Source organism: Halichoerus grypus, chromosome 12 (genome assembly GCF_964656455.1).
Source record: "Halichoerus grypus chromosome 12, mHalGry1.hap1.1, whole genome shotgun sequence".
In the NCBI taxonomy this organism is placed as follows: Eukaryota; Metazoa; Chordata; class Mammalia; order Carnivora; family Phocidae; genus Halichoerus; species Halichoerus grypus.
Window position 1 is genome coordinate 30,753,826 of NC_135723.1, and position 24,410 is coordinate 30,778,235.

General features: G+C 35.5%; 2 long non-coding RNA genes and 1 pseudogene across 2 annotated transcripts in view; 1 reads left to right on the forward strand and 2 right to left on the reverse strand.

Moving 5' to 3' along the window:
• Positions 1–24,410, forward strand: part of LOC118518172 (uncharacterized) — a 108,303-nt gene that overhangs the window by 11,577 nt on the left and 72,316 nt on the right. The gene's annotated exons all lie outside the window — the stretch shown is intronic.
• Positions 2,875–3,736, reverse strand: LOC118518169 (transmembrane protein 138-like; annotated as a pseudogene).
• Positions 21,126–24,410, reverse strand: part of LOC118518170 (uncharacterized) — a 451,497-nt gene continuing 448,212 nt past the window's right edge. Inside the window, exon 5 of the long non-coding RNA XR_013442728.1 lies at positions 21,126–21,441. This is a non-coding gene — a long non-coding RNA (uncharacterized LOC118518170). The remainder of the gene's footprint in view (positions 21,442–24,410) is intronic.

The following is a 24,410-nucleotide window of genomic DNA, read 5'->3' on the forward strand; positions in this document are numbered from 1 at the left end:
TGATCCAGTGCAGTGTTCATCTCTGACAGGTGTACTACAAACTGCATTGCAGTCTGAGGCCAGTAGACATACTAAATCCTTGATTTACCTATCTACAATTTATAGCTAGAGGATTCATATCTTAACTCTTTAAATAAAAATAACCGTACTGGTAGTAGTAAAAAAAAAAAAAAAATGTTTCTTATTTAAGTGTAAATCAAAGAAGGAGGTAAAATGAAGTGGTAATCATTTCAGCTCTTTTCTCACCACATTGTCTCTCAAGGTGATGTAAAATGCATTGCATGAAGTACTGGAATGCTTTTATATGTAGTTTATCTCAGTGTGGATTTGTTTAATCATAGGTAGCTAAACTGATGAATGCATGCAATAGAATACAGTCAACATCTACATGTATCATTCTTCATCTCTACAATAAGATATTGAAGGAAAAGATCGAGTTGGAAAAGTATCAAGTTCCATTAATAAAGATTTTGAGAATGCACATATCAATACATACTTTAATGAACAAACATGTAAAAGTATAAAACACTTGAATGAGAATTATAAACACCAATTTCAGTATTCTTTATAGCTGAATTGGGAAAGAAGTACTTAACCTGTATCTATAAAACAAAAAATGTGAAATAGGTCTCCTGGGGTGCTCATGGAGAAAGAAGTAATGTATTGCTATTTCAAATTTAAATCTAGTTTAATAGTAAATAGTAACTTATAATTTTTCTCTGTCAACAAAGAATGACTTGGGCTATTTTCTGAGTATATGCACCATCTAAAAAAAAAAAAAAAAACAGGGCACAGAATAATTTAAATTAATAAAATAATGCGTGTACCAGAGAAGTGACAATCATTTGTTTTTGTTTTTGTTTTTTTCCCCATAAAGCATTAGCCAGAACAGTTCTATTACATATTTTCTACCCATCTTTGTAGAATTATATTTTTGGTAGGAATATTCCTAGGAACCTCCCCTTTGGTCTGTTTGGCCCAATGATAGTGACATTTATAAAAATTACAATTGTTAGATTTATTTGAAATTATTTTCTGCATGTAGCAGCACTTAGACTTTTACTTTTAAACACAAATCTGGTGGAACTCCGCAGTATTTGTCTTGACTTTTAAAGCCAATGTCAGGGCACCTGGGTGGCTCAGTCGGTTAAGCGACTGCCTTCAGCTCAGGTAATCATCTCAGGGCCCTGGGATCGAGGCCTGCCTCGGGCTCCCTGCTCAGTGGGGAGTCTGTTTCTCTCTCTCCCTCTGCCTCTGTGTGCTTGCTCACTTTCTCTCTGTCTCTCAAATAAATACATAAATAAATTTTTAAAAAAATCAAATATCTTCTGTGAGGCAGTCTCATGATCCCTAAAAGGCAAGGAGGTAATTCTCAGGAAAACCTGAGAGCTAGTTCTTACCTTTTTAGTGCTGTTATTTCATGTGTGTATGTGAGATGCATATTAAAATCATACAAAAATATTTGCTGTTACATAATATGCACATTTATATGTATATAATACGCATGATACATAAAGATCATGGTTAACCTTACGGGAGATAAAAAATGAGAAGGCTCATATATATAAAATCCTTGTTGATTGACAGGTCACATTGAAATTTCAGCAGTAAAATATTTTTCATTTGGGTTAAAGTGCATTTTCCAAAACTTTTGTCAAAAGAAAGCCAATTTACCCTGTTACCCAGGCTCCCCCAATATAGTAATGTATTAATAAATAATGAAAATTACCATAGATTAATTTATTTTAATCTAGTTCTACTTAGCACATGCTTGATAGATGGGTGAATGGCATACTATGTAAGAAACAGTATCTGATAAATATGCCAAGGTCATGGCCACAGAACAAATGTTATACTGATAAGAAAAGAATTGCAAAGAAGTGTCTATCAGGAGATAAAATTTATACCCAAGCTTTGTTTTTAGAAACAAGATGAACACACTAGGTTATACCTTCTTTCCATACAATACACACATGGGCACGCATATGTTCACACATATGTTTATGTGTGTGTACACATATTTTTGCTATTTCTTAAAATCATCAAAAATTTTATACAAATGTATAAAATGTAGGACAGTAAAACTCAACAAGGGATATACTTTTGTATATATTTATCAATATATACATTTAGACTATTAACATCTGAACTCTAATAATTTTATAGTCACTAAATGTTACCATAATGAAAAATAAAACCACTTTAAAAAGATGGAACTTATGTACAGATTACTCTAATGTTAGTTTATGCATGAATCCTTAGGCTTCAGGATTCTGATTTTTCAAATGAGCATCTGTTTTTTCATGGAAAAAGAATTCAATTTATTTCCTATCTATAAAGTATAAAAAAAAAAAAGTGCTTGGGTATAAAATCTAAATGTCTACTGTCTGATCAGTTAGGAGTTTAGAGTGCTCGCTTCAGCAGCACATATACTAAAATTGGAACTAGGAGTTTAGAAATGTCACTCTTCGCGACTTTCAGTCCTTATTTAGTGTTTGGTGCAAAGAAAGCAGGTGCCAGGAGCCCCTCCTGTACCAGGCAAAGTGACAGCTTCCCAAGGATAATGTGTAAGCCTTTTGTGAGGAAGAGGAGTGGAGAGCAGGAAGGAGAGGAGGAGAATGGAGGTGGGAGGCTAGGGACAGTTATGTACTGAAGTCTGTATTGGGAAACACTTCAATTTGCAAGAGGGAGGATCTTACTTCTTAACTGCTGAACACAAGTGGCCTGAGCCTGTCCTAGGTAAGTGAAACTGTTTCCTGTGCATAGGGCCAACCGCCATCCCACGGAGGCACAGATGCAGCCTCTATGAGTTAGGAAAGACATCCATCAATGTGGCAAGAATTGGTCACCTTTGGACTTGGTGAACTTGTGCAGTTATAAAGAGTCCTGGCAAAAGCGAGAATCACCCAGTCTCAGAGCTGTCCGTTTGTAGAAGTAATGGTCTATGGGTGATGGACACTGGGGAGGGTATGTGCTCTGGTAAGTGCTGTGAATTGTGCAAGACTGTTGAATCTCAGATCTGTACCTCTGAAACAAATAATGCAATATATGTTAAGAAAGAAAAAAAGAAGAAGAATGTAGCAGGAGGGGAAGAAGGAAGGGGGGGAAATCGGAGGGGGAGAAGAACCATGAGAGACGATGGACTCTGAAAAACAAACTGAGGGTTCTAGAGGGGAGGGGGGTGGGAGGATGGGTTAGCCTGGTGATGGGTATTGAGGAGGGCACGTTCTGCATGGAGCACTGGGTGTTATGCACAAACAATGAATCATGGAACACTATATCTAAAACTATTGATGTATGGGGATTAACATAACAATAAAAAAATTATAAAAAAAAAAAAAAGTAATGGTCTAACACTGCTGTGCTAGTGTCTGGGATACAAACAGCGTTTGAAGTCCCTCTGTCCGGACAAAGCAGTTGGAGTTTTTCCAGCGTAAATTCATGACCCAGACATGAAGGGAGTTGCTGAGGGTGAAGAACACAGCTGTGAGGATGATGGTCCTTTCGAACTTACTGAATACAAGGTTGACCAGGCCAGCCTGGAAGACAAAGGTGTTGAAGAACAGGAGGAAAATGATGATGAAGTTGAAGAGAATCGCAGTATCCTGGATGAGGAAAAACACCAGCAGGATGATAGCCATTCGGAGTAGCTCTGCGAAGGAATTAACGAAGAGCTCATAGGACAGCAGCAGGACATGCAGGGAGAGCAGCGGCTATAGTTACTGGTCTGGAGCATCTTCCTTTTGCTGAGTGGAGCACCTAGGTTCCATCAGAGCTGTTTCCTTAGCTCTAAGACAAGGGCTTCAAAGACCCTCTACATCGGTTGTCACAGGGAGGCCATCCTGACTTCTGGAAACTGGTTTTAAACCCCGGAAGTAGATGGCGAATGCAGCCTCCGGTCCTCGGCTTTCCCACAGCACTCAGTGGCCAGCCCGGCCGCCTTGTTTGGGCCCCTGCTTACCTGGGTCCGCTCTTCTCCTACCTTCACAGCATCGCTCCTCCAGCTCTTGAGTCTCCCAGCTGCCGCCCAAGGCCTCCTGCACACAAGGCAGAGCCTTGCTAAGGGCCAGCCCCAGGAGAGAGGCTTCGCCTCTGCTGGAACCCTTAGGTTTCCACACCATGGGCAGGTGAGGGACGGGGCGAGCTGAGGCGCTCTTTGAGGAAGAAATGCCTCTGGAGGAAATGGGAGTTGGGAGTTGGCACCTTGGTACGCTAGGAGCGGGCCGCCCCAAAGCCCCGGACTTAATTTCCCAGGCCCAGCAACTACTTTTTAGTCTCCTGTCTTCTACATTGCTTACCTATTCCAATTTTCTTAGTTACAGCGTGTGTGTGTGTGTGTGTGTGTGTGTGTGTGTGTGTGTGATTGTGTAAGTGCATGCACGTTTGTATGTGCATGTGTGTTAACTTACTGTCTTTCTCCCACCACTTCTAAAATGCAAGCTCCACATTTGTTGGAAATTTCTTCATTTATTTTCTTTTTGCTGTATCCGCAGACTCTTAAAAACATGCCTGGTATATAGTAAGCACAAAGAAAACATGTTGAATGAATGAAAGATGAATACGAATGACTTATCTATGTTAGCAATCCATATCTCAAACGTATCCTGACCTACTTATGAGATATGAAATGTATGACTTATATAGAATTAAACATGTGTCTAATCGAAAGACCTGTATTTACAGGAAAGCCAGTATAATATTTACATATTATACTGGGAAATGATACAATTTGACTAAACTATATTAAAAGATACATTTTATATCAATCTAAAATGCTAGTTAAAAATTACTAAAATTACAAGGGTTTTATTAACATTAGAACAGTTACATTATTGAATATGTATGTTGAGATTTTATGAAGACACACACACACACAACTAGGTAATGCAGCCATTCTAAGAAGAAGTAAATCAGGCTTACAACTTTAGGCTTAACATTTTGAAGTAAGGGTCTTTTATTACTTATGGTGTACAGAAACTTTTTGTAGAAGACACTAAGAGAAATAGTTCACTTGTGAAATCCATATTCAAAAATAAAGATCCTCTGGACAGATGGATAATGATGTGAAAGCAGTTTAAGACATATTTAAGGTTTCTGAAGTTTGTCCATTACTGCTGATGATAAAGTTGTAGGAAATTTCAATCTTTGCCCAAAAGACTAAGGTCAGCATCTCATTGAAATATCTTTTTAAAAAGTAAATTAGGTAGTACTCTGTAATCCTTATTACTGTGTTCAAGGATCATATGAAAGGGTGCTGATAAAGAAGAAACCTTGAACCACAAGGCTGACTAAACAAAATCACTAAGCTCTTTATTAGTCTCAAGAGAAAAAGAATCCAATGAAGTGACAGTGTTGCTGACTCAAGAAATCCTTGACTTTCACCGCTGTCTCCAATTTCCTAAATATGATTTTAGGTTCGTCATTGGCTAACATTATTAACAATAGAATTCTAGGTTATATATATAGTATATTCAGAAGCACATGGGAAAGGTTTATAAAATTCTTCCACAAAGTTGTGGTGTCATATTCATTAGTTATATTCACACTCAGCTTTTTTACTGTGTAATAGAAGGCATTCATCACCATCCAAGACAGCTATAATTGACTCTTTGCAAGACGGTAAGCATGCTTGAACATAGCTCCCCTTTCCTCCACTGTTCAAACTCTACACAGCAAAAATTAAAAATGAGTACATTTTCTAGCAATGACCCATGCTAGGGTCAAACCTATCCCATTTATCTCATTAGGGTTATTTTCTAGCTAACTGTTGAGTCATGCTAATATGCATCCTATAAAGTTTGAAAAGAGGGAAAAAACTAAGTTACTGAATGATCCTCTGAGTGCATTTATAAATGTAGCGTTTATGAAGTCTTGTGAATATCTCTACTCACATTTAATGTGCCTAATAAATCTATACATGTAAAAATTGAAGATCAAAAAGGTTAAGCTACCTGTTGAAAGTTGCACAGCTAGTCAAGGCCAAAACCAAAAGTCAAATCTAGATTGTTCCACTCAAAATCTCACATTGTTAACCAAAATGTTACATTGAGAGTTCTGTCTTTGTGGTTTTAATTTTTTTTTTTTTTAGCAGAATGTATATGCTAGTAACCTTAAAAGGAAGATAGTGTTTTCCTTTTTATTAATAGTTATGTTAATTATAAGAATAATTGCACATTGAATATTTAAGGAGACTTACATAATCAATAGGTGGTTTATATCAATAAAAATGTCACTGGCTTCAAACAAAAAGTATAAATCTGTAAAACCAAAGAAAATGGGGGAGATGATGACCATGAAGTTTAAGAAGATGGAAAGCATGTCATTAATGGAACAAGAAAACTGAATCCAGGGTCAGAAATAAAAAAAATCCAAACAAATGCATAATTTGAATGGCGTATACACAAGAACCTTAGAAATTCATGACATTAGGCACCTCTATAAGTGAGGTTGAAAATAGCTGACATAGGATATTGTTTTGAAATTCTATTTAAGATTTCAATTGTGTGTAAGGGGGAGTGAAATGGAACTAAATAGAATCTATTGATGAAATACAAATAAGTTCATATGTGATTAGTAAATAGAGGAATGATTATCACTTTTAGATGGACTGTATGTTGATACATATGAGAATTTTCCCAGCAGTCTAATATTTTGTGCTAACAAGTACCAGCAGTTGAATGCAACAGAACGTGCCACCTGAAAGCAACAAGGTGCTGCGCATACATGATGCAAATCCCACTCCACATTCTTCTTTTTTTTGCCACAGGCTTTGACTTAGAAGTGTTATTGGGTGGGGTCTTCTCTAATCTTCCCATAGTTCAGTACCTTTGGCTCTTCCTTACATCCCTTCTGTTGAGCTACTTCATTTTTTTTTTAGGTAAGATCATATATTTATTACAGTGCTCCACTATTTGATGATCTGCCATGCTTACCTAATACTAGTATTTTTCCTTAGGAATTATTGTTGGTATTCCAACTTTAAGTTCCATTGATACTGAGTACACTGTTCCTAATTCTGGTTTTTTTCTTCTAACTCTGTTTAATTTAGCACCATGTAAAAATTTTTAGCAACCTGTCCATTATGTATGATAAATAATAAGTCTAAACTGCCATGGAGGGGCGCCTGGGTGGCTCAGTTGTTAAGCGCCTGCCTTCGGCTCAGGTCATGATCCCAGGGTCCCGGGATTGAGCCCTGCATTGGGCTCCCTGCTCAGCGGGAAGCCTGCTTCTCTCTCTCCCACTCCCCCTGCTTGTGTTCCCTCTCTTGCTGTGTCTCTCCCTGTGAAATAAATAAATAAAATCTTCAAAAAAAATAAAAATAAAAAAATAAACTGCTATGGAAAGATTTTCAAGATACATGTAGAGTTTTTAAAAAAGGAATACGTAATAGTATGCATAGTGTGATTGCATTTTGGTATGAAAGAGAAAAAATGAAATTATATATAGACTTGCTCTTGTATCACAGAATATATTTAAAAGGTTTCCAGGTAGATAACACAGTGGTGGCTACCTAGGTCTGTATCTGCAAATACTTTTTCCTAAAGCAAGAAAAAGAAAAAAGAGAATGTACTAAAATCATGCCTTCAGCTTTCACAAGTTGAAAATGGAGAATGCCCAAACTGTGTAAAATTAAAAGTAGGGAAAAGAGAGAAGTCGCTAGATTCCAGTGTACACTGTGTATTAATCCTGCCCTGCTGCAAGGCTTTGTGTGAAAAGAGCAGAGAGAGAGAGAGAGAGGATGAGAAAAGGGAAGGGTGAGAGGGAGGAAGTGCTAGGAAGAGAGAACAGAGGAGCTAGTGATCTAAAGTTAATCTAAAACAACTGCCATTAAGAGTATGACAAGTATGGGGCGCCTGGGTGGCTCAGATGGTTAAGCGTCTGCCTTCGGCTCAGGTCATGATCCCAGGATCGTGGGATTGAGCCTCAGGTCAGGCTCTCAGGTCAGCGAGGAGTCTGCTCCTCCCTCTGCCTCTGCTGCTCCCCCTGCTTGTGCACTCTCTCTCTCTCTCTCTCTCTGTCAAAATGGAATCTTAAAAAAAAAAAAGAGTATGACAAGTATAATAGTGAAAATACTTTATAAAATAAAGTGTTCAGAATTATCACAGCATGATTTCCATAGAACAAACTTAAGTTCTTACAATGTGAAGTGGCTGTCTTTGAGACACATAGTATTGGAGAGAAAAAAAAAGGAAAAAGAGAGGTACCCCTTGAGGGGGTGGGGAATAATGGAATATAACCAAGATTTTAAACTAGAATCTCAAGTATCTTTTTGAAAATAAATGAAGACGTGAATCTACAAATTAAAGGGCAAATAGGAGAAAATGATCTCAGAATGATTAGGTCTTAGAAGTATCCTAGTAAAACTATTAAACTTTGAAGAGAGAGATGAAAAAAATATTCAAGTTCTTTAGCCAAAAAGATCAAATAACTTACAGGGCAAAAAGGAGTTAGACTGATATGCAATTTTTGAAAAGCAACATTCAGAGCAAGACCATAATGGAGCAGGGTACGCAAAACATCATTAAAAGAAAGTGTGAACCAAGGATTTTATATCTAGTTAAATATTCCTTAAATAAAAAGGTTATAGAAAAAGTTTTAAACATATATGAACTTAGGGAATTCATTACTAATGAGACCTTCTTGGGAAAATTAGAATGAGCTCCATTAAAGCAAGAGATGCCTGGGGAAATTTCAACAAACGGATGGATACTGAACATTTCAATGTATGCAATTTAAACTTAATGCTGAAAAATGGAGATGAGGACAGACTACTAATGTACAAAATCCATAGATGGTGACATAGTACAACTTTTTTTAATGGGAGGAAAAAGAAGGAATTTGGATGAGCTCATTGATTCTTTTTAAATTGATGTATAACATTATATTAGTCCTTGACACATGTATAGGCAAAAGATAGGAAATAAAGGATCCCATTAAAAACTGACAAACCAGATATTAAAAGTTGGTGTATGGAAACTGGGAACTCAGGGCATTCATAACTTAAAAGTACAAAGGTAGTAACTAGAACAAAAATACAAACCTTCCAAAATACACTTTAGTTAAAATGAGATTGTATCATATAAAGAAGCATGAAATTAAAACATAAAACCTATAATTATAAAATATTGTTACAGAAATAAAGCCAAATATATTTGGCAGAAAAATAAATGGGAACAAGTTTAGTTTACCTATTAAAAAAAGATACTGAATTTGCTCACAAAACAAGATGTGGTTGTTATTTTCAAGAGGCAGATGAAGACAAAGTGATTTACAAAGACAAATTTTTTAAGGAATGTCTAAAGTTATATTAGGCAACTAGAAACTGCAAGAAAGTAAGGGTAACAATGCTACTTATTGGACCAAGTATAATTTAAGTCCACAAGCTAAAACCTCATTTGACAGAGATGTTGATAAATCATAATAATTATGATAGAGAAGAAAATAATTGATGTAAGTAACTACTGTCTTTTGATTATCTACTAAGGATTAAAGAAAAAAACCTACCCAATTATTGTAATCTAGATATTTTTTACAGGATTATAGTTTAACAGTTCAAGCACCATGTATATTTGAAGATCGAGCAAATTAATATATTATGATGAAAGTCAAGGCTTAATTGTTAGAGAATGTAGTTAGACGTAAAGAAAAGGGAAAGCTAGAATAAACCCCAGGGTGTTGGTGTGAAATGGGTAGTATCTATAAGAACTCATTACTTTCTAGGTCCATCTTTGGAGAGATCCTAGAAGCAGTGGCACCAAGGAGAAAATGAGCACCCCAATTTTCTTGATACTGGTTTTTAAATCTATTCTCAGTTAAAAGAGTCCAGCTTCCTTAAAGAAATAGTTGATTGCATGGCAAGGAGAAAGCAAGATGAGTTTGGAACATCTTGTGGTATAAAAAAGTAGGAAGTGCTCAACAGATAAAGGAGGCATTGCAAACAGACAAAACATTATATTGGTGAGATATGTGGTTGGTACATAAAGTTAAACTTCATTCATTCTTCTTGCTGCATTATTCCCATTGTATGAATAGACCAAAATGTTTTTATGCATTCCCTTCTTGATGGGCATTTAGGCAGTTTCCAGTCCAGGTCTATTTAGAACTGTGCTGCTATGAATATTTTTATACATGTCTGTTAATAAGCATGTGTATACATCTATGTTGGGTGTATATTTTAGAAGGGGGACCGCTAAGTCCTAGCGTATATATTTTAGAAGGGGGACTGCTAAGTCATCTGTTAAGGTTTGATAGATACCACCAAACAATTTTCTAAAGTGGTTATCCCAATTTACTTTCCCATCAGTGGTGTGTGAGTTCTGCCTGATCCGTATTTTCTCCAAATCCTATAATTTTCTTCATTTCTATGTTAGCCATTCTGATTTTTTTAAAAAGCCCGTAAAGAGAAACAAATTTTGAAATCATAGTCCTATGACAACAGACATCGTAGCAGTTACTCTGGAAGTCAGAAGGTGGTAGAAAATACATCCTCAAACAGGTCTTCCAGCTTCTGCCCTTGACTTTGTATAGCCGACCAGCAGCACAGCAACCCGAGTCCTTTGATCAAAACATTAAGTCAGATCATGTCACTCTTTGCCTCAAAATTATCCAATGGCTTTGCCTCTCATTCTATTTAAAAAGCCCAAATTCTTAATACAGTATAACACCTTCATGAATTGGTCCCTTATTACCCTTCATTCTACTCACTTATTCAGCCCTGACCACCTATTCTTGATCACACACCAAGCATGTGCCCACTCATGTCCGTTGCACAGTCTGTTCCTTGGCCTGGAAAACGCTCCCCCCAGATGTCTACATGTCTTCCTTGTCAAATATTTTCTCAAATTGCTTAAATAGCGACCTTTTTTTCACTTCATAGCCTCTGTCTTGCATTATTCTATTCCTTGATATCTGTCCCCATCTAAAATATTTTTTGTCTTCATCTCACGTGATACATAATTTGTGAGTTTTTTAATCCTCTGTTGTATAACCACAGCTTAAAACAACTATCATGTAAGAAAATCTTGAAAAATCAATAAATTGCTTTTTCTCAATGGGTTTGCTGCCAGAACACAGGTGTCATGAAAACCACCGCCAAACCTAAACAAAAATGGGAAAGGAAAAGACTCACATCAACACTGTTGTTATTGGACATGTAGATTCAGGCAAGTCTACCACTACTGGTCCTCTGATCTACAAATGTGGTGGGATTCACAAAAGAACTATTGAAAAATTTGAGAAGGAGGCTGCTAAGATGGGGAAGGTCTTCAAGTATTCCTGGATCTTGGATTAAACTGAAAGCTGAACATGAATGTAATATCACCACTGATATCTCCCTGTGGAAATTCGAGACCAGTAAGTATTATGGGACCTCCGTTGATACCCCAAGACACAGAGATGTTATCAAAAACATGATTACAGGCACATCTCAGGAGGACTGTGCTGTCCTGATTATTGCTGCTGGTGTCAGTGAATTTGAAGTGCGCATCTCCAAGAATACACAGACCCATGAGCATGCCCTTTTGGCTCACACACTGGGTGTAAAACAACTAATTGTTGATGTTAACAAAATGGATTCCATTTCTATAAGACTGGTGTTCTTAAACCTGGTCACCTTTGCTCCAGTCAGTGTTACAACTGAAGTAAAAAGTCTGTTGAAATGCACCATGAAGCTTTGAGTGAGGCTCTTCCTGGGGGCAGTGTGGGCTTCAATGGCAAGAACTTATCTGTCAAAGATGTTCGTTGTGGTGATGTGGCTGGGGACAGCAAAAATGACCCAGCGATGGAAGCAGATGGATTCATGACTCATTTGATTATCCTGAACTATCCAGGCCAAATCAGTGCCAGATATGCACCTGGGCTGGATTGTCACACAGCTCACATTGCTTGCAAGTGTGCTGAGGCTGAAGGAAAAGATTAATCATTGTTCTAGAAAAAAAAGCTAAAGATGGTGCCAAGTTCTTGAAATCTGGTGATGCTGCCATCGTTGATAGGTTTCCTGGCAAGCCTACGTGAGTTGAGAGTTTCTCTGACTAGCTGGGCCATTTTGCTGTTGGTTACATGAGACAGACAGTTCCTGTGGTTGTCACTGAAGCAGTGGACAAGAAGGCAGCTGGACCTGGCAAGGTCACCAGGTCTGCCCAGAAATTCAGAAGGCTAAATGAGTATTCTCCCCAATACCTGCCACCCCAGTCTTAATCAGTGGTGGAAGAACAGCCTCAGAACTCTTTGTGTCAGTTGACCGTTTAAGTTTAATAGTAAAAGACTGGTTAATGATAACAATGCATCATAAAACCTTTGGAAAGAAAGGAGGTTTTGTGGACTATTTGCTTATTTTGTGTGTGTGTGTGTGTGTGTGTGTGTAGCAGTTTTAAGTTACTAGTTTTTAAAATCAGTACTTTTTAATGGAAACAACTTGACCAAAAATCTGTCACAGAATTTTGAGACCCATTACAACAGAAGTGTAATGGGGGAAGGGGAAGAAAATTTAATAAACTAATGTAACATAGAAATTTATATTGAAAGTACATTTTTAAGCTTAGTTACTTGTTCGAAGGAAATTGGTGTTATTTTCTCTACTGCTTTAAGTATTTCTTTCTCTTTGGTTTCAGAGTTTTAATCATATAAGCCTGCCTGTGCTTTGGCTTTATATTTATACAAGTGTGCATTCACACTTATTTTTGAAATCGTGGCTTGATAAGTTTCATACATTTTTGGAAAATTTTCAGCTTGTATTTCTTCAGACATCCATTCTCTCATCTTCTGTATTCTGGAACTGTATTTGCACACATTTTGAATCTAACATATTCATATGTTTCTTTCAGACTTTTCTATAATTCTCATCTCTGTTTTCTTCACATTTCTACCTGGCTGTATCAGTCTTTGAATTCCCTAAACCTCTCTTCCATTGTATCTTCAACATCTATTTGTAGATATTATATTTTTAATGTCTAAGAGTATTTGCCTTTTTTTAAATAAATAGATGCTAATTCCCCAGTGAAATTATCCATCTTTTAAAAATCTATTTGATTAAAATTAGTAGTTTAAGTCCATTTTGAAACTCCAGTATCTGGATCACTTGCGGGTTTATCGTTTTATCTCTGTTCTCCTTGATTTTTGTCACTTGGTCTTATTTCTTCTTACTCGGGATAATTTTTATTGAATGTATTGTACATGAACCATAGCAAAGGCCTGAGATGTTTTGTTTCTCCACACTGTATTTAATTTTCTTTCTAAAGGCAAATGGAGTGTAGGCAGATCATCTTACTCCAGCTCACGTTTGTCTGTTTGTTTTTTTCCTTCTAGAGTTTACCTCTTTCAGGGTCTGACATGAAAGCCTGAATTTTAACCACAGTCCCTCATTCTTGTCAGGCTGTAAAACCAATTTTTGTCTTCGCTGTGTATATTCTAGAAACCCTGATTAGTGTTATAGACTCTTTGGTGTCTGCTTTAACATTCTCAGCATCTCCTCCAATGCAAGTATTATTTATTTCAAGATGAGATTATGTGAGGCCTTTGGGGCTCGTTTAATTTTAGTTCCATAATAGTGACACTCCTTAAATCCCAGCTGCCTTTGTTTTTCTGATAGGTTTAAACATCTTAAAAAAAAAAAACACTTGTTTTAGTTTCCACAAGAACAGTTAAATACAAGTTTTATCATTCTAGCTAAATGTGGAACTTTCTCTAGAAATATATTTGAGATTAAAATTTGCAACTATTTCAAATGAGAGCAAGTTGTGTTGACTGAGGTCCCAGAAAAGAAAAAAAAATCCTTCTTTCATTTTTAGACCAATACATATTAAACTCTAACACCTTTCTTTCTTTTGAGTCAGGCTTTTAATTTTAATATCAGAGAATCTATTGATAACTTTGAATTGTGTTAATTTCTTTTTGTACCATGGTTCATGGAAACCTATCTATATCTGTCAACATATGGAGAGAGAGAGTTGGGGACTATCTTTTTTATTGTGAGAGCTGTTAAATCTTCCTAATAACAAAACAACAACAAATAATAATTGTCTGTATTAAGCAAAAGAGAAATAAGAAGGAAGACTGGCTACATAATTTGTCATAATTTGACAGAACGTAACATGAAAATGCAGGGCCCTTATTTAAAAATGAAGAATTTCAAGACACCTAAAGCAGAACATTAAGTAGATTTTAGAATAACAACTGTTCCTTCTTTATTTCTAAAGTTTATAGATAGGCTAGGGTAGAAGCAACTCTAAAAATTCCCCTCATTGTAATATTCCAAGTAATTTCTGTAATGATAAGTTGTTCGGTGCCCAATATGATATGTATACAGTAATACATAATCTACTAGGGAAAAAATTGCCTACAATAAGAATGTATTTAAGAAGTATTTTTTTTTTAAGTATATAGGTGAGTTATGTAGGAAAATAACTTATACCTCTCTGGTCATAGTTACAAAAATACATAAACATACATTTTATATATTAACTATAATGTATATTTTCTTCTTGAGAGCTCCTCTGAGAGCTGCCTATTTTATACTTAGAGTCATTGTTTGCATTCTGCTGTTACGGGCTGAGCCCAAATATCCACAAGTGGTACAACTTCTTTTTCATGTCGTGATACTTTTTCTTGGTAAAAATTAACTTAAATGTAAAATTTGATACTGTAGTCTTATAACCCTTCTAATTAGAAACATTTGACAAAAGTGACTTTGAACCATTGCTTAATTAAAAAAAAAAAATAGTCAATGACTTAATTTTGTTCCCCATACATCATGTTTTCCTCATGCTTTGAAATTTCTTATTCTGTTCCTTGGCCTAAAATGCTTTTATCATCCTGATTTCACTGGCAAGTCCTTGGTTTAATTTTAGGATTCAGTTTAGACAGAAAGTCTTGTTGGAACTTGCTGGCTGAGCTCTGACTGACTCTGTGCTCCCTTTAGCATCTTATACAGACTTAGAGCCCCCTGGGCCATTAGGTACAGAATATCATATACCCTCCGTGTACCTGCTTTTTATGACAGTGCCCTGCTTTATTAATCTTTGTGATCTCAACCTTTCTCAGGTGTTCAAGAAACAACTGTTTGACTAAACTGAACTAAAACAATTGTGTTCTTAATTTCACTCATCAAATGTTTCTTGAGTGCCTACATTTTTTGGACAATGGACATATACTACTCAGCAAGACAGATTTGTCACTGCCCTTAGAGAACTTAAAATACTAGCAATAAAAATTAAAAATGAAAAAGAAATACTGTGAACATTGCTATAAGGAGAGTAAAGAGGGTTAAGGGCATGTAACTGGATCTTAGGACCCCAAAATTACTTAGCTTAAAATGAAGTTGCTTAAAGTGATGTATTTAGTATTAGCATTACAAATTATCAGAAAGATTGTGCAGACAACTAATCTTGTTAAGTCTGTTTTCTCTTTGTTATTAGATAATGATGTCATCCCCCATTTACTTATTTGAGACTTGGCCTTTGTATTCATATGAACCTTGAGGCAAAGAGATAAGGTACTGGTGTTTTAAAAGCTAGGTATTGAGGTTTTGCATTTTCTTAATTCCAACCACATTACCTTATTGACACTCCCTGGCCTCCTTGTTAGGAGCCTAGCTGACATTTCCCATTTATTGGCACCAAGTCAGCATGGGATTAATACTGCCTCCCTCCAAACAGAAAGAATAAAGAAAATAGATTTCTACAGAAATCATAAGAAATAACCTGTGTCATTTTCAGAAATCTATGACCTTAAATTTATGCCTTCCTATTATAAATATTTACTGTATGTTTGTTCTTTGATAATATTAAAATATATAGTAATATACAGATAAGAAAATAAATCATATGTCACATAAATGCAACATACTCCTTTTAGTGTAAGTGTCTTGTTTGAAGATGTAGGTAAAATAACAGTACATCAAAAACTCTTAATCACTTAAAAGCTTTGTTAGGGAACTTGATTATTCAAATGTGGTGTCAAGTAGTATCACATCTAGTTATAAGTGGAATGGACTCCAAGATCACCTGGTCAGTCTGATAATCTTTATTTATGCTTAGATAACTCTTCATCTAGATACTATTCATAAATAAAGCTGAATTATTTGCCCTCCAAATCTGATTTTTCCTAATATACAGATAGTAACTTGTTGGTTTATATCACTAGCACATAATTTATATTAAATTATCGTTTACTTTATTATCATTGTTATTTGTAAAATGAACATTCTCAGCTTTGGCTAAAAGCTGTGTATGACTTAAAGAGTGAATAGGGTCTTGGAGGACATGCTAAATGAGAAATTCTTGTGGTCTCCTATACCTACACCTACTATTCCTTATTGCCCAAGCACATGTTTCCTATCATAAATGATTTTAGTAGTTTAATCTCTGTTATTTTAGGGAAACTGCTGTTTCAGGTAACTTTAGGGGACAAGTTTACCATATTCAGGTAGAATATCTTGAGAAATGCCCTGTGCATTTTTAACCTTTAAGTACCAATCTGCTAAGTAATCATACATTACAGAGAAGCAAAGTTTCTCCAAAAACAAGGGAAAAAATTCTTATTCTTAGGTAAAATAAGATAGCCCATTTATAGCATGGCCCACCATGTTTGGAACTTACATTCCCTCTCTGTGTTTGAATAGTAATCAGAGATCTGATCTTGAGAGAAACTTAGGGGAGGTACCTTAAAGTCCTCAAATTTTAATTACTGAATGTAATTAAAATGTGAGCTTTGGGGTTGGTAGTTTTTCAGTGGATACCATGATCAACTAATCAACTACTTTTGATCAACTAATCTGCTACTTTCTTTGCCAGCATTCTTGAAAGACTGAGGCCACAGGTGGATAATTTTCTCTCTCCTACCCATTGGGGAAGATAGCAAATTACCTCATTTACATACCCTGGCCTTTGATATTCGAACACTAGGACTAAATTAGTTTAGAAGAATAGTCTAGATGAGCTAAGATTCTTCTTTCCTAAGAGCAAAGGAATAATACAGCAAATTAATTTTAATACATTATTTCTAAAGCCTACATGGCCAGAGGTATGACATAACAAATCTATGTTTAAATTTTAAATTGGTTTCCAAAAGTCTTTTTAACAGAGCTAATGCATGACACACACACAAAAAGTCTCCATTTTTAACATCAGGGGAAACTATTTGCATGTATATATCTTCTAGACCTCACATCCATATCTGGGCTAAAGAAAATGTTGATTAATGACTTATTGAAAGAGAAAAAAAATATTTAAAACTCTAGAAAAAATTTCACCCCTACTTAATCTTTCCTTTTCTAAATTATGTATTTTAAGTATTAAACTCCATTATTCGTATTAATTTTGCTTTCAGTCTCTAGGGACCCATGAAGTAAAAACTATAGGGAAAAAAAAATCAGAGAAAAAGTCAAGACTTAAGGAGAATAAAAATAGAGTAATTCAGATTTTCTTCCAGAAAGGTGTACTTGTGTTTTTTTCTCTAAGCACACCATTTGTTGAAGGCCCATCTGCATAATTTGCAGGACCCAGTAGAAAATGAAAATGTGGGGCCTCGTGTTAAATTATTAACATTTACAAGACAGCCATAGCAGAGCATGAAACCAAGTGTGAGGTTCTTTTCAGCTTGGGGCTCTGTGTGTGATTGCCTAAGTTGCATGCACATGAAGCCACCTCTACTTCAGTATTTTCCACATAGTTCCTTCTTATTCTGAATGGCTTGTCAATTCTTTGCCTTTTTCCATTTTAAAACCACACTAGTACTTATTAGAAAGTAGGTGGATATTTATTAAAAACACTAAACATGTTCATAATTTTTGATGTGAAAAAAGAATAAAGTTATAGTACATTTGGTGCGTTTACTGGTTGGCAAATATATTCAAGAAAATTATCCTTGGTTAATTCATTATAAATACTGGGTGAAGTAAAGCCAAGGATGAACTTCCTAGTTGAATTGATATCAGTTGCTCTGTAATTGATTTATTTAGATAAAGTCATTTAGCCCTTGTCTATTATGCTTAAGATATTATTTTATCTAATATCACTGCAATGTGGACTAAGTTTTGTTAAGTACCCACTGACAAGTTGAGAGCAATTAAATGTAATAAAGAAATGAACATTATTATGTTTATATGAAAACTGTTAAATTTGATTACAGGCAGAACATGTGAGTAAATTGAGAGTGAGTAAAGGTCACTACTGAAAATTATGTTAGATTTATTTTAAATTAACATAGGAAAACTATTACTTGATGGCCCATAAAAATAAATTTTGCCTATGTTTGAAATGTATCTGTAATAAGTTATTAGTTTCATAATTAAAATTTCAAAACAGACATGTATACAGTGCACTAATTTATTTTTTCATATTTAATATACAGCATTGGCTATATGCATGGTATAAAAAAAATAAGGGATCATAACTGAAAGCCGGAGTCCTAGCCCAAACCAGTACCACTTCTCACAAATCTGATTGTTACCTCTGTATCACTGAATAACGTGGTCTGTGTTCTTTACTTATCTTTAGAAATTATCTCATGACTTACTGCTATGACAGCTGAGTGTAGATCAAATTCACCATCTTGTCACTACTCATATTATTTTAAATTTTTTAGTTTTAGGATATTTAAGTAATACATTGAAACTTCTATTTTTTTTTTTTTTTGTCCTAACTGGTTTACATGCTGCCTCTTGACTTGCCTCTAAAATGGAGAAAATTCCTCCATCTACAATTCCTTCTCCTTCCCATCAGTCATTTTCTGGCAGTTATAATCTTTGCTTTCATGTTGTCTAGGTTGATTAAAATTTACACTGTTGAATATTGAAGTTTTCAGCCAAGATGAAAATAAATGTTAAAATTCTATGCCTTAGAACCATGCTACTTGCATAGACAATCGTATACTGATGACAAACTTCTTTCTCTTTGGGTCAATGTCCTAGCTCTGACCTGCTCAAGAATGGAACTCACACTTTGTTGAAATGGATTCTGTTTTCTTACTCGTCATCTAGGTCTCAAAAGTGTGATTTGTTACAGTTAATTTTATATTCGAATCCAGCTTGTCTTGTTTTTCTTTTTCTAGAATTTCTATTTCACCTTTATGCTGTCCTTATTGACTGAAGTAATGTGAGCTTTCTTTAGCGTGGACTATTTATTCCGTATATATTTTTTGGTATGTAATCAGTTCCTTCAAGACTATTTTTTCTTTAGATGTCCCTCTACTTATGTTCTTATTTTAATGTTGTATTTCAAGGTCTCCTTAATGCACATACCAAGTTACTGTTTCCATTTTGCTGGAATTCTAGATGAACTTCACTATTGTGGATATAGTCTTCCTTTATTTTACTTGTAACTCATATTTCTCTTAGTAATATGTTCAAACAACATCCTTAAAAAGAAACGAAGACAGGGAGGCAGGCAGGCAGGAAGATACAGGGAGCATGGGACACACAGGAGGAGAGAAAACATGGGAGGTAAAATTTCTGTCTGGTGGTCTTGGTAGAGAATTTTAGGTTCCAAATGGTATTTTACAATCAAAGTGTTAAAGATACTGCACGATTTTATTTGTAGATTCCTCTCTGATGAAAATCTGATGAAATACTCCTTTACTTTCTCTCTAGAAACTTAATGCTCTGCATTTCAAAGTTATGTATCAAGGGGGAGATTTAGTTAGTTATATTTTCCACCTATTCTCAAGGGCACTGAGCATGCCCTTTTATTGTGAAATTTGTGATTTTTTTTTCCCTCCAGCTTTTATAAATGACTTCTCTTTCTGCTGTAGGTATTTCTCCCTCTCCATTTTTTTTTTTTTCGTCTTCTCCCAAGCTCAAATTCATGCCATTCATATATGGACACTATTGGAATGCTGCACTAGGTTGCTTTTCTCTCAAAATCAATCTCTCTTAGTCCATCTAGATGTCTTCTTTGGAAACATGTTCATGTATTCCGCCTGTTTTTCTAACTACATTATTTGGTTTTGGGTGTTGAATTATAGAAGTTTTTTTTTTAAATATATATTTTGTATACTAACCATTTATCAGATATGTTATTTGCAAATATCTTCTCCCATTCAGTAGGTTATCTATTCAGTTTTGTTGATTGTTTCCTTTGCTGTGCAGAAGCTTTTTTATTTGATGTAATCCCAATAGTTTATTTTTGCTTTAATTTCCCTTGCCTCAGGAGGCAACTCTAGAAAAACGTTACTACGGCCAATGTCGGAGATTATTGCCTGTATTCTCGTCAAGGATTTTTATGTTCTCAGGTCTCACACTTAGGTTCTTAATTCATTTTGAGTTTATTTTTGTGTAAGCTGAAAGAAAGTGGTCCAGTTTCATTCTTCGGCATGTTGCTGACCAGTTTTCCCAACACATTTGTTGAAGAGACTGTTTTATCACCGGTTGGATATTCATTCCTCCTTTAAAAGATTAATTGACCATATAATTGTAGGTTTATTTCTGGACGTTCTGTTCTGTTGATCTGTGTGCCTGTTTTTGTGCCACTACCATACTGTTTTGATTATTACAGCTTTGTAATAATATAAAGTCTGGAATTGTGATACCTCTAGTTTTGTTTTTCTTTTTCAAGATTACTTTGGCTATTTGGGGTTTTTTTGTCGTTCCATATAAATTTTAGGATTGTATGTTCTAGTTCTCTGAGAACTGCTGCTGATATTTTCATAAGGATTGCATTAAATCTGTAGATTGCTTTGGGTGGTACATTTTTTTAAAATTTTATTTTATTATGTTAATCACCATACATTACATCATTAGTTTTTGATGTAGTGTTCCATGATTCATTGTTTGCGTATAACACCCAGTGCTCCATTCAATACGTACCCTCCCCCATACCCATCGCCAGGCTAACCCATCCCCCCACTAACCCATCCCCCCACCCCCCTCCCTGCTAGAACCCTCAGTTTGTTTCTCAGAGTCCATAGTCTCTCATGGTTCGTCTCCCTCTCCTACTTCCCCCCCCCTTCATTTTTCCCTTCCTACTATCTTTTTTTTTTTTTTTTTTAATGTATAACGTATTATTTGTTTCAGAGGCACAGGTCTGTGATTCACCAGTCTTACACAATTCACAGCGCTTACCATAGCACATACCCTCCCCAATGTCTATCACCCAGCCACCCCATCCCTCCCACCCCCACCACTCCAGCAACCCTCAGTTTGTTTCCTGAGATTAAGAATTCCTCATATCACTGAGATCATATGATACTTGTCTTTCTCTGATTGACTTATTTCACTCAGCATAATACCCTCTAGTTCCATCCACATCATTGGTACAGACATTTTAACCATATTTGTTCTTCTGGGGCACCTGGGTGGCTCAGTCAGTTGGGCATCTGCCTTGGCTCAGGTCATGATCCCGGGATCCTGGGATGGAGCCCCACGCGGGGTTCCCTGTAGAGCAGGGAGTCTGCTTCTCCCTCTTCCTCTGTTGCTCCTGCTGCTTGTACTTGCTCATGCTCTCTCTCTCCCTGTCAAATAAATAAATAAAATCTTTAAGAAAATAAAAGTAAAACAAAACAATATTTGTTCTTCCAATCAAAGAGCATGGAATATTTCCATTTCTTTGTGTTATCTTCAATTTCTTTTATCAGTGTTGTATAATTTTCAGAGTACAGGTCTTTTCTCTCTTTGGTTAAGTTTATTCCTAGATATTTTATTGTTTTTGGTGTACATTTTTCTGTTAAGTTTCTGGGTGCTGTTCCTCCTTTATGGGCTGTCTTTGATGCTAATTGTGGATTTTTTTTTTTTTAATTTTGGGTTGTAAACTAATCTTTAATGTAGAACATGGCAGTTCTATGAAGGCTTGATTGTGGAAATACCTCTCTGTATAGCAGATGGAATTGATCATATTAGTATTTTGGTTTGGCAGTGTAAGTTCAGACTCTGACTTTTTGGTAGCATAGGCTAGAAGTTTGATTTTTTTCATAAGTAACAATCTTTGTTTTTTATTCTACTTCCCCTCCTAAGGAACCTTGACCCTGAGTGCATATTAGGATCCCTCATGGCTTCTTGGTCAGTGGGTAGAGTTCTGTCTCCTGTTCCTTGGGGCAGCCTCGTGAGAATCTGTGTAGAAATCTTACTTGTAGTTCCCTGGCATGTGCAGAAGTAAAACCTTATTTTATAATTTTCTTGCATATTATCCATCACTGTAGGATCTTTTGGCAGCAAATGGTCTTACACAGTTCCCCATGCTGTCAGATCATTCTTAAGAGTAGGTTACAAATTACTTGAATTTTCTGTTTCCCCACACATATTCTAGATTTGGCTAACATTTTCTTTAAATGGCTAGATTGCAAGTACTTTAGGCTTTGGAGGGTCATATGGTCTTGTATCTACTCTGCAATTATAGCATGAAAGCAACCATAAATAATAGGTAACTGAGTTAGGTTGTGTTCCAATAAACCTTCATTTATAAAATCAGCCACTGGGCTGAATTTTTCCCATGGGCCATATTTTGCTGACCTCTGCTTAAATTAAATTTTTATTCTGATTCTCTAAGCAGAAATCAGGAATATATGGTTCTTTATAAAAACATATGAATTTACACGAGCTTTTGTTAATGTGTGCAAGTCCAAATATATGCAAATGTGTATAAGAGTGTCTGTGTGTGAGTATATGGATATGGGTAAGAGTGTGTTTGATGTGGGATTATGTGCATGCACCTGTAATTTTTTCTCTGGGGAAAGTCTACATCTATTTTCAAATGTTTGAAAATCCAAGGCTCTAAAAATATTAATGACATCATGCAAATATTTCTGAATTCTGAAACTCTAGAATTCCCTAATAAGCTTTTATCTTAACACGTTCCCTTTCCAGCATAAAAATAATTCATTGCATTTATTTAAACTTTAATGTTCTCCCTTTATCACTTGAATGTGGGCAAGGAAGGGAGAGCAGGTGGGAGATAAGTGAAAGGTAGTTGGATGAGACAAGATGAGAACATTAGTTTTGGATAATTTTAAAGGCATGCCATGACATTTAAAGAACTTAAGGTCAACTTTTTGAACAAAATACTTTGTGTCTCACTAATTTAAACTGCTAATTTTAACCTCCCATCAGCAAAACCACATACTTGATGTTCAACTTCTGATGCAGAGTTCAAACCACCCATCTGGACTGACTCTATTATTTTCATCATTAATTTTTGGCTCCAAAAATAAAAAATAGTGCAATCATAGCTTTACCTTTGAATGGAATACACACTTCTCTTTCTTTTTTCTTCCTTCTCTTCTTTTCTCTTTTCTTTCCTTCCTTCTTTCCTTCCTTCTTTCCTTCCTTCCTTCCTTCCTTTCTTCCTCCCTTTTCACTTGGGCTAAGATAGATCTAGTAAACACAGGTGTTTATTTCTGACTTTTAGCCAAAGTTTCTGTTTAAGGTGGTTGAATTGGAGTAGGTCATCACTGGCAGGTGTTTTTTGCTGAAGTTGTTTCTTACAGAATAAAGGTAAATGAATAATGTTCTAATAAGTTCTTTCTGAGCCTCTGTTAGGATTTAATTCTCTTTCTGTGTATTCTTAATCATTAACAATTATAAGTAGTCTCTTATGATATGGCTATCTGCAAATCTACTTAGAAAAAATAACATTTGATTACAGTATAAGAATAGGTTTTGATAAGTTTAAAAACCCAACTTGAGCAGTCTGACAGTCAAAAGTAAGTTACATGTCATAATTTGAATATTAACTTTTTGAAAAAAATGAAATTTATTCTTAGAATAGTAAATTTCAGGAACATATTTTAGAGTTTTACAACAACCAAGAGCATGTTATTTATACATAAAAGGCCATGAAATATTTCTTCCTACACATTAAAAGAACTAAATCTAAAATTCTTGTTCCTCTAATTTCACACAGTGGTCCTTCTAGAGTAATTACACCCAAGTTATTTGTATATTTTCTTTGTTTCGTTCTTCTCATCATTGAAAAAACAGTATGTATGTTTTAAAAATACATATTTATAGGGGCACTTGTGTGGCACAGTCGGTTAAGCATCTGACTCTCGGTTTTGGCTCACGTTGTGATCTCAGGGTTTTGAGATTGAGCTCACCATTGGGCTCCTCAATCAGCAAGAAGCCTTCTTCAGATACTCTCTCTCCCTCTACCTTTGCCTCTCTTCCCTGCACTTTCTCTCCTTCTCTCTCTAAGTAAATCTTTTAAGAAATACATATTTATATGTGTATGTATATGTTTATATATGTATATAGGTGTGACTGTATATATAGAAATTACTAAATACAACTGGATTGTGTGGATAAATACTAAACAATCACCTGCTAACAATGATGTAGTTTTATTTTTAGGGGGAAAATCACAATTGACTAACATTAACCCCTTGTAAATTTCTTGCATTTCAGACAGGTGTGAAACACATTTTTTTCTTTCTATGCGCTGTCACCCAGCAAAGTTGTCTGATCACCAGTTTCAAATTTATACATCCCA